The sequence below is a fragment of the Diorhabda sublineata genome, chromosome Y (genome assembly GCF_026230105.1).
Source record: "Diorhabda sublineata isolate icDioSubl1.1 chromosome Y, icDioSubl1.1, whole genome shotgun sequence".
In the NCBI taxonomy this organism is placed as follows: Eukaryota; Metazoa; Arthropoda; class Insecta; order Coleoptera; family Chrysomelidae; genus Diorhabda; species Diorhabda sublineata.
In genome coordinates this window covers 8,376,852-8,388,995 of record NC_079486.1, presented here as the reverse complement: position 1 = coordinate 8,388,995, position 12,144 = coordinate 8,376,852, and positions in this window count along the sequence as shown.

Below are 12,144 nucleotides of genomic sequence, written 5' to 3'. Positions count from 1 at the left end.
ATCTCTTCATTCTTCGATGTTTGATGTTTTCTTCTTTGGTAGCTTCGGGTGTTGGTTTGGAATTATCTCGAGCGCTCGAACTCGTTGGGACGCTACTACAATCGGTATTACTATCCGTAGCGGGTGTCTAATTTCTCAAATTTTCCATAATTTTGCGTTTATAACTCAAAGGACCCGGTTTAATAGCATCGCAAAAGCAACGCTTCTCTTTTCTCAACCTAGACATATCGGTTTTCAATTTATATCAATATTTGACATACGACCGCGTTAATGTCAAATTTAACTAACGTAACCTCAAAAAAACATTTTGCTTTTTACAATTGATTATTTGTATCCAACATACTTATTATAACCTTGAAATATTCTTCTTCTTTTTTATACGTCTGAGCGGTGTCAGATTCAATTAGACACTGTTTGAATTGGATTGCGGAGTCTAAAAATGCTAATAAAAATAAATGGATTTCCCCAAAAAAAAAAAGTAATAAAAGTCTACAAGCTATATAAATGTATTGAAATCCTCCACGGACTCTCGGAGTGGTTTTCCGGATTTCGAGATAACTAATGTAAATACATACTGAGGAACCCAATCTTTATGTGGGATATCTACAGATCCTCGTCTTCTGTTCCATACGCTTCCTGGTGGTATCTGACACCTCCAGAGAATATAGATAAAGCATCAAGCATCTTCTAGGTGTCTTTATCAAAATAAAAAACAAACAATATTATCACCTTTGCATGAAAAAGTACCAAATCAATACTCAACGAAAAGTATATCAATCAGTTCTTCAACAGTTCACAGACTAAGTACCTAATCATTATAATCACCTAATTATAAAATAATCTTTCTGGCTTTCTAAGTGGCAAATTTATCAATCATTTCCGTAAAACCTGTTTTTTCACAGATTTCGAATTTAATTTGAAGAGAGATTTTCTTCGAAGAGTCACTCTATTTTTCATAATACTCATATTTTTTTTGGCCTTCATCAGTGTATCAAAATCAGAATTGCTGAGATTTTCTGCAAAGTTTCTAATTTTGTTGGAACCTTAATACCAATGACATTATAAGAACATTTTTCTTGTTGGTTACAAGAGTTATTCATACTTTCAGAAGCACTTAAAGTTCCAGGTGAGTGAAATAATAGAAAGATATACATGAATTTTTTTATAAAAATTTCAAATCTTGTTGAGCTCCAAAACTATTGATACCTTTACCTCCGTGCCCTTGCTATTCTTCACGCGAGTTTTTTTGACAGATAGTTAATTCAGATTTAACCAATATATTTAATGTTTATAAAAAAAGTTGTCGTTGCCGTTTCAGTTGGCAAGTGGGAAATTCAAAAAGTGATGGACTTATCGATCTGGCTTTGTAATTACTATTTGAGAAGAGGTGATTCATTAGTATTAGATATTATCAACCTCTTAAAAGCATTTAGCTTGTCCAAATCATACTCATCAATATGCATATTCTGTATTTTACATCAGTCTGAAAGATCCGCTTCATCTAAATTTTCTTAAATTGAATTATTACACTCATCTGGAACTTTAAGTGCTTCCAAGAGTGAGACTCTCTTATAACCAATAAAAATAATGTTTTAATAATGTCACTGATATTAAGGTTCCAATAAAAAATAAAAACAGGAAACAAACATGAATACTGATGAATTACCCGAAGCAAGGGACCTATTGGGTACTTCATTTTGCAAGGACAAGGAAAAACTAATTTACAAAAAAAATGCCTTGAATTTATTAATGACACTGGGGACAAATTTTTAAAATTCGAATTCTTAGAAGCATTTTTTAATCATCCCATCATCTATGAAAACCTTTTTATATTTCCCAATCCTATCGTATGGTTTTATTAGTTAGTAATGTTGTTCGACTTCGAGATAATGAAGGAGTTAGAGCGGAAACAAAAATTAAACAATACATATATTCTACTATTCTATTTAAATTAGCAGATTTCTCGTAATTCTTTATTTTACAATGTTCTGCTATAGCGTACAGCTCCAAAGACCATTTTAACCACGGAAAGTCTATTAGAAGAGCAATCACAAAGTGAATGTAGTGGAAAAGCCAGTCCTTCATCAAGTGGATTTGAGGATAACTTTGTGAATGAAGAGGTAAGATGAAAATACCAATTTTTAATATAATAATTTCTAAATTTGTCTGTAGGAAAATGTTGCATCTGGTGATCTGATAGAAAAAACCAATCGCGATCAAGTAGAATATACGGATACAGAAAAAAAATAGCAGAATAAATAATAAATGGAATTAGTGATTCTAGAACTACTTAGAATATTGACAATACTCCATCTATTAGTATAACAACCAATAATATGAGTAGTTCAATTGATTCTTCGCCAAATTGGATTATCTATGGAAGCTCTAGTTCGAAATACACTTTGATTAGATAATGTTCGCCAAAAGCTCCAGGAATAGAATGTTCTATGACTTTGTTCAATAACCGTCGATGAGATCCGGGTGTTTAAATTTCCATAGATAGTGAATATTCATATCATTATATTTGTAATTTCGATTTCGAGTGAATTTGCCTTATATTTAGGATTGATTGATGTCTTATACCTTTTTATTTTCAAACTAAAAGTATTTAGATGATGTTTCTGTTTGCCATTGAATAGTAGAATTTTTCAGAAAATGGGAAAGTTTTGAAATTAAGAAAAGTTACTTCACACACTGACGCTAAATATCCATTCGTTTCTTCAAGATTTTTGCCAACAAAAACCGTTTCGCAGATTGCACCTCAATTAAACTTATTCCAATTATTAAATGGTGGTTTCATGTTGTGTCCAAAACGTATTATATAGAAGATGAAATTATAGATGCAACTGGGAGTTGTTTCGGCCAAGGGAATTTCACAGTATATCTAGCTTCAGAATTTGCGCCGAAGTAAATCGAATCGAAGCTGTGTTGACCTTAATGAAACAACTTCCTGCACTCCCCGCTCTTCTAGAAGCTCTTGATAGTTCAACTGAAGGTAGAGGAAGTAATGAATGTGCTTTCCTGCACTCTAGTCTCTCGTAAAAGTTTTCATTCAGTGTCTTAGTTCTGTCTGAGAAACTTGGAATATTTTTACCTTCAACTCCAAGCTGAGTACATGGATGTGCACATAGCTTCTCAACTCAGATACAGAAAATTCAGGAAAAACGAGTCAACATTTGTCCATACTTTTATACGTTACATCTACAACTTTTCTTGAAATAGGGTGTCCAGTAAAAATTGAAAATCAAGTACTCGTCTCCTCCTGATTTTTCCAGGTTGGTTTTCACATTTTCCCAGTCGAAATTTCGTTAATTTACTACCACCCTTCTATTATGATGAATATTAATTTTAGAAAATACAAGTATAATACAACAACCAAATTTTTTTAGTTTAAGTAATTCTTCGCTCACTGCTGTTTTTGAGAGTCTCCAAAAATGTTTTATCTATTCTTTTTACGATACGCAACAATATTCTACCCTAATTTTGGCGGAAAAAAATGTTGAGAATCTTTGATTTGTGCATCGAAATTACGCGAAAAAAATTGCTATTTTCAAGTTGTTTTATTGGAATTTATTGAAAAATAAATAAAATTGATTGACTTGGACATAAGAAACATTATCGGCTTGACAGTTAACGTGTTGACAGTTGAACAATGAGTTTAGTCATATTTATGAAATTTTTGTGCCAAATGGAATTGGGCATCAAATTGACGGAAAGGGGCATAAACATGTTTGGCTCTGCGGTCAACGTGTTAATCATGGAATTACTCATATTTATGACGCTTTAAGACAATATAATTGAATTTTTCTTTGAAATTTTAGGAAAAGGCATGAAAATGATAAAATTTGGCATAATGATTTGCATAAAACTAATGAGAAAATAGTATTTTTCAACAAACTTTATTGAGAAAATTACAAATTTTTATCAAAAATTAGAACGGAAATTTGAATTCCAAGAGAAAATTTTTTTAAAAATCACGACACCGCCATTCAAAAGTATCTTTCTGCTATTCTCCTTATACTTCGTCTTCCTTCTCTTCTTCATACTCCTCTACTTCTTATTCGTAGTCTTCGTTTGATTGGATTGCACAGTGACAAATTGACAAGTGTAAAAGGAGCATTAAGAAAACAAATGGCAATACCAATACTGACAACTCCACATCAGATAATACTTCGAATGGCTAATGAAGATGCTAATAGAAAACAAAATGGGGAAAGTGAATCGAATAATAGAGGTAAATATTTAAATACAATAAATATATGTAAAAACTTATGGTATACATGTTGATTGGTTGATTATACAATGAATCGAGACTGAGGTCATTCAGACAGCTGACGAAAATTTGTTGAATGAACATATTACAAAAGTAAAAGTCCTTAAAAGATACTATGAAGATAAGAAGAATATTGACATTGAGAAATCCAAGACATGTACTACTATTACCACACTCACTATTACACTGTCTGACGCTTGTTTCGATGTTCTCCGTTAGTCTCTATGTGTTTTGTACAAAACAAAAAAATATTACCGAGTATAATTTCATTTATGATAGTCAGTTGATTGAATTAGTAAACTCACTCTGGCATTGAACAAAACATGTACTTTGATCCATTTGGACTATTTCTTGAAATAAAGACTATCATTACTCAGATTGAATTAGAACAACTTCCAAATTCAGTGGTAAGTTCAATAATTACTCATCTTTTACTGGATACTGTGGACAATTTGAATATTGGTATAGCTTAAATAAATCCCAACAAATCATATGATTTTATATAAAACCCCGTAGTTATGAAAAAGCTACTTTCGAGTAGATAAACTCAAATATTTGAGATCACTAAAATCCTTTTCGTAGAAAATATGTATTGTTTTAATTTTTGTTTCCGCTCTAACTCCTTCATTATTTCCAAGTCAAACAACATTACTAACTAATTAAACAATACGATAGGATCGGGAAATATAAAAAGCTTTTCGTAGGTGATGAGATGTTTAAAAAATGTTTTTAAAGATTTTGAATTTTAAAAATCTGTCCCCACTTTCATGAATAAATTCAAGGCATTTTTTTTTGTAAATTAGTTTTTCCTTGTCCTTGCAAAATGAAGTACCCAATAGGTGCATGTATTCATGTTTGTTTCCTGTTGGAAATTTTTTATTGGAACCTCAATATCAGTGACATTATTAGAACATTTTTCTTATTGGTTATAAGAGAGTCTCACTCTTGGAAGCACTTACAGTTTCAGATGAGTGTAATAATTCAATTTAGGAAAATTTAGATGAAGCGGCTCTTTCATGCATTGTTGTAAAATACAGAATATTCAATAAATTTGCATATTGATGAATATGATTTACACAAGCTAAATGCTTTTAAGACGTTGGCAATATCTAATACTAATGAATGAATCACCTCTTCCCAAATAGTAATTACAAAGCCAGATCGATGAGTCCATCACTTTTTGATTTTCCCACCTGCCAACTGAAACGGCAACACTGTACATGTCAAAATACACCAAAAAATTGCTAACAATAATTTATTCAAACTGCTTAAGTTATTTAAACAACTCTTTTTATAAACATTAAATATATTGATTGAATCTGAGTCAACTAACTGTCAAAAAAGAACTCGCGTGAAGAACAGCAAGGGCACGGAGGTAAACGTATCAATAGTTTTGGAGCTCAACAAGATTTGAAATTTTTATAAAAAAATTCATGTATATCTTATATGAATGAATAATCTACATACCTTCAATTTCAAATACATATATAAACATTTTTCTTCAAAACAATTAGAAAACACAATTAAGATTTTTACTTCAACAAAGGGTTTGTGATAACCTTTTCAGAATGTAAATAAATGATTCTGTTAATGTAAAACGGTCGGTTAAACTTACATTCTGGTCCACATTTCTTAGAAGCACATTTTAAGCATTCTCTAAAGCAACCATGGCATCTTAAATTCAAGCAGTTACAAAGATCCATTTCTGATTTATTTTCATAAGATGTTGACGGCATTGCTGCATCAAACGGGATTGAAGTTCTTCGTGTAAGAATATCGTTATTTTTCTTCAATTTGTACACTACTGTCTCTGAATGGTAAAAGACTTGCGGAACCATAAGTAAGTGAATATAGATATATTTTCGAGATCAAATCTTATGATCAAATGATAAATCAAATGATTTTTTCATTTATTTCAATCTGTGTCTTATACTGATTAGATGTCGGTAGATTTGCGGAATCAAGTCGCCATGATCTTTCTCTATTTATATCAGTTTGTGGATAATTTTGACTGGATGCTGTAGGTCTGACGGATTTAAATCGGATTAATCTTTATCTTGAAAGCATCTTGTGAGATTTTCAGTTTGTGGTTTTGTTGTAAGTGGGTATAGATATGGAGGGCTAAAGTTTTAATGCAGTTCTCTGACTCTACTGGATAATAGCGGAATTGCGGAATTATACCGAGGCATCTTAACTAGACATAATTTTTTCCTTGGAGGTTTATCGTTATTTTCCTCTTGCGGTATTAAATTGGATTGATGTTCCTAGTTGAAGGTTATCGTTGTATTTCCCAATCTGCACAATAGTCTTTTCTCTATGAATGTTGTTAGACTGGTAGCTTCGAATCGAAAAGGTCTTTCTTCATTTATTTCAGTTGCTGTCTCATTTTTACACGATTTTTGTAAACTTGTGATTTGACATAAACCTCAAGGTTGTCAAATATTTATTTATAAATCGTAATATAATTAAAATCATTATGATCTGGCTTCAGTTCTCACTAAATTTGGTTAATGGGCAATATTTTCCACAATTAATCTAAATAAAAATAATTTCAAGACCAAGAAAATAATTTTGGTGAGAATGTTTATGAAAAAATATAAGCTAGGCAACATCGTTATGTATCTGTTTTCGTTTGCGATAAAATGGCTGCCATTGTTCAAGTGTTTAGATATTTTTCAAGTGACATATTAGTCTTATTTTTTTTTTTATTGTAGAGCAAAGACAAGAGTAGCTAGATGCATTGAAAATACAGTAAAAAGATTTACCAGAAGAAGTTTATATTTGTGAAAATATTTTTGAAAAAAAAAAATGTGTAACTGATAAAAGAATTAGCTTATATACAGAAAATTTTGTTTTCGGGCAAAAAGTTATGTTAAATTTGGGGATATTAAACCGGGTACTTCTTGGCAGTGTTTAGGTTCAACATCTGAAAGGTATTTATTGTCTGTTGGAAAAATGTTGTTAATGCATACTTATTGCAGATTTTGTAGTTTACATCAGTCTGAAAGATTCGCTTCATCCAAATTTTTAGAAATTTAATTATTTCACTCACCTGAAACTTCTTCTTCTGCTTCTGAAAGTATAAATAACTCTTGTAACCAACAAGAAAAATGTTCTTATAATGTCATTGGTATTAAGGTTCCAACAAAATTAGAAACTTTGCAGGAAATCTCAGCAGTTCTGATTTTGATACAGTGATGCAGGCCAAGAAAAAATATGAGTATTCTGAAAAATAGAGTGGTTCTTCAGAGAAAATCTCTCTTCAAATTAAATTCGAAATCTGTGAAAAAATAGATTTTAAGGAAATTATTGATAAATTTGCCACTCAGAAAGCAAGAAAGATTATTTTATAATTAGGTAATTATAATGATTAGGTACCTAGTATGTAAACTGTAGAACAACTAATTGATATACATACTTTTCGTTGAGTATTGAGTTGGTACTTTTTTATGCAAAGGTGATAATATTGTATGTTTTTTATTTTGATAAACTGTTTTGTTGATATTATATAAGCTGGCCAAAAAAATAATGTTTTCAAATTTTATTTGCATTTTTACTCATGAAGCACTTCTTCACAACGATTGTGATGTAGGAATACAATAAAAATACCTATTTTTCCCTAAAAACTGAAAAATAACAAAACTGCAGCATAACAATAAATTTAAAGGCGTTTGACCTTGAACAGAAAAAGAATTTAGCCAGCGGCGCTTGATAATACAGTGAATATTGTAATTTCATTGAGTGCTGTCAAGATTGTTTGGGCTTCTTAATGAATTATGATTGTTTTTGATGTAAAATTACGCGATGGGGCATAATTTTATCTTCTTTATTTCCTTATTTCTTGTTCTTTCTTTCTCCATTTTACACTTTTGACTTTTCTGTTTCTTGTTTTTTGTTTTCAGCATCATTTTCCTAATCATGGCTCTTCTTCACATTACTTACATCTTGTTTTTGACTACTGCTTTCCTCATAATAATATTATAAGTCAAAATTTACATTATTCGAGTATCCTATTCTGTAGAGTTTTAAGTAACTAATTTAACCATATGACTGGAATGGGGAAATATAAAAAGCTTTACTAAAAATTGAAACTAAGACTAATATATCACTTGAACAATATCTAAACACTCAAAAATAGTTCACTCCAACAAATCTATTCAAAATGCTTTTTTAGTATTTAGTAAACAAAGGCAGCCATTTTATCGCAAACGAATACAGATACATAACGATTTTGCTTAGCTTAAATATTTTCATAAACTTTTTCATCAAAATTAGTTTCTTGGCCTTGAAAATATTTTTATTTAGGAAAGTAACGATAAACCTCCAAGGAAAAAATCATGTCTATTTAAGACGTAACAGTATAATTCCGCAATACCGTCAATATCCAGTGGAGTCAGAGCACCGAATGAAAACGTTAGGCCTCCAAAAAGAATAAAGTAAGATTTGATCTCGAAAATATATCTATATTCACTTACTTATGGTTCCGCAAGCCTATTACCATTCAGAGACAGTAGTGTACAAATTGAAGAAAAATAACGATATTCTTCCACGAAGAACATCAATCCCGTTTGACGCAGCAATGCCGTCAACATCTTATGAAAATAAATCAAAAATGGGTCTTTGTAACTGCTTGAATTTAAGATGCCATGGTTGCTTTGGAGAATGCTTAAAATGTGCTTCTAAGAAATGTGGACCAGAATGTAAGTTTAACCGACCGTTTTACATTAACAGAATCATTTATTTACATTCTGAAAAGGTTATCACAGACCCTCTGGTGAAGTAAAAATCTTAATTGTGTTTTTTAATTGTTTTGAAGAAAAATGTTTATATATGTGTTTGAAATTGAAGGTATTTAGATTATTCATTCATATAAGATATACATGAATTTTTTTATAAAAATTTCAAACCTCGTTGAGGTCCAAAACTATTGATACGTTTACCTCCGTGTCCTTGCTGTTAATAAAAAAAGTTGTTTAAATAACTTGAGCAGATTGAATGAATTATTGTTAGCAATTTTTTCGTGTATAGATATAGTAATAATAGTAATAAAACAACACTGCCTATTGACATGTGCAGTGTTGCCGTTTCAGTTGGGAGGCGGGAAATTCAAACAAGAAAAGCCTTTTACATTAGCCTACAGAATATTGTTATTGAGTAGAGAGTGAGTTTACTTATTCAATCAACTGATGATCTTGAATCAAATTATACTCGGTAATATTTTTTTGTTTTGTACAAAACACATAGAGACGAATGGAGAACATTGAAACAGGTGTCAGACAGTGTAAAAGTGAGTGTGGTAATAGTAGTACATGTCTTGGATTTCTCAATGTGAATATTCTTCTAGTATCTTTTAAGGACTTTTACTTTTGTGAATTGTTCATTTAACAAATTTTGGGCAGCTGTGTGTATGTCCTCAGTGTCGATTCATTGTACAATCAACAGCTAGCTAAAAAAGGATCAGAACACTCTCTAGGGTAGAATCTGGAGTTTCATTCACTGGAAAGAAAATAAAAAAATAGCTCAAATTCACAGTTACAGTTTTGAAAAAAAACTTTTCACATCAACTTAATAAAAGAACGGAAGTTGCTTGCTAACTTGCTGACTTTTTGCTATTCTGTGTGATGAAATGGGTAGTGAGCACAAAGCATTCCTGCTTCATTGTGAAGTACGGTGGCTCTCAAGATTGTTCAAGCTTCTTAAGGAAATAATATTGTTTTTGTTGGAAAATCACAATAGGTCAGAAGATTTTCTTTTTGATTTCCTTATTTCCTCTTCCTTGTCCTCCTCAATATTATATTACACTTCTCACTTTACTGTTATTTGTTCTTTGTTTTCAACATCATTTTCCTCAGCTTGGCTCTTCTTCACATTACTTTCATCTTGTTTTTGACTTCTGGTTTCTTCATTGTGGTTATTATTATCGCTTATGAATACAGGTATATTGAATGTCATTTCTCTTATAGATATAGCTGAAAAATTTTTGAGTGACCTTACCTTTTAATTGTTCTGTATCTCCTTCATACAGCTTAGACAATTTTTCAAATATTTCATCATTTACCAGTACAGCTCATAATATGTGTTATGTATGTATGTACTAATGTATGTTTTTATATATTCATAATCATGAATACTACTCGGTACCTATGCGGTTTATAACCAAGTCCATCATTCTATATGCTTTCAAAGTTATTCCACTTATGTTACAGTTTCCAGAAAAGTTTTTTGTTCTAAGGAATTTTCGTTTTTAGTTTCGTAATACGAATTATATATTAATACAGTGAAAAGTCTCGGACCCATAACTTGTTGTTTTTAGTATTATTAGAATAAAAATAACCTTTTTATTGTATATTAAAATTGTAGAAGTTTTAAAATGCCGTCGACTTTGCGTAAAGAAACCAATTTGTATTACAAAAATTTGGTAGTGACAAAATTCAATAACTGGTTGAAAATGGTTAAGGAGAAGAAAAAACAAACTTATCAAATCCAAAACTCAACGGTATCGTTCCAAGCTCCAAAGGAGGAAAAAGATGCTAACGATACGAAGATTATCGTGGCTCCTGCAGATAAGTTCGATGCATCACCACTGTAACGACGCCAATTCCAAGGAAGTTCTAAACAGAAAAGATGTGGAAGAGGAGGAACATATGGATTTTTTGAACGAGAGCTTCTACGAGAAAATGAGATTACTTCAAGAATTCAGAAACTTCGGTCTCTACGTGTATTGCGACTCTTGCGATAAGTATAGATACCTGCCCGACGTGAAAGATCCCCTGGATCTATCTGACAAATGGTATTGTTGGATGAATCCAGATGGGAGGTATAATAGATGCGAAATCAAAGAAGAATCGATCGACGATAAAGAAAAGGAGCTGATGATATTTAATAAATATAACGCGGGTAGCATCGTCTGGGCGAAAATCGAAGGTTATCCATGGTGGCCGGCTATGGTGGAAGATGATCCGGAAATCGAGAATTATTTTTGCTTGAAAGATTCCTTAGAACCGGTAAGTCTAATATTTCTCTTGGTCACTTTCATTAGGTTAGTGTTGTAAGTACCATTTTTTTAGTTCATGTCACGTACAGGATGATTTTGTTTTAATATCGAAATTATTAAGTTACCTTATATACAGGGTGATTTTTTTTACTTATTCCAATATTTCATTTGGAGTGAAAATCGAAACGACACAAGGTATTTGATCTATGGAGTTAGTCACACTGTGTATTGACGGATAACGATTATTTTCAGACGCACTACTACGTGACATTTTTCGATTCTGACGCGGTGACTAGATCTTGGGTGAAGGCCGAAAATTTGAAACCGTTCTTGAAAAATATCGACGATAACCTTGTGCTGAACGATAAATTCAATAAACTCAAACTCAGGATGGACGTAGCCGTCAAACAAGCTAAAGAAGCCGTCGAAATGAAGCTGCTCGACAGACTGAAAAAGTACAGCTTCATATATATATATATATATATATATATATATATATATATATATATATATATATATATATATATATATAGCGACAGAGATACGCGAGTGAGGATGGCGGCGGTAAACAGAAGAAACGCGCGAAGTTGGGTGATGAGACGGAATCTTCGGCGGAAGACTACGAAGAAGAAGAAGAAGAAGAGGAGCAAGAAGAAGGAGGATGAAATATGAGGAGAATAGCAGAAAGATACTTTTGAGTGATGGTGTCGTGTTTTGAAGGAAAAATGTTCGTTCTAATTTTTGATAAAAATTTGTTAATTTTCTCAATAAAGTTTGTTATAAAATCATTTTTTTTTATTAATTTTATGCAAATCATTTTTTATGCCTAATTTCAACAGTTTCAGCCGTATCCTTAAATTTCCGAAAAAAATTCAAT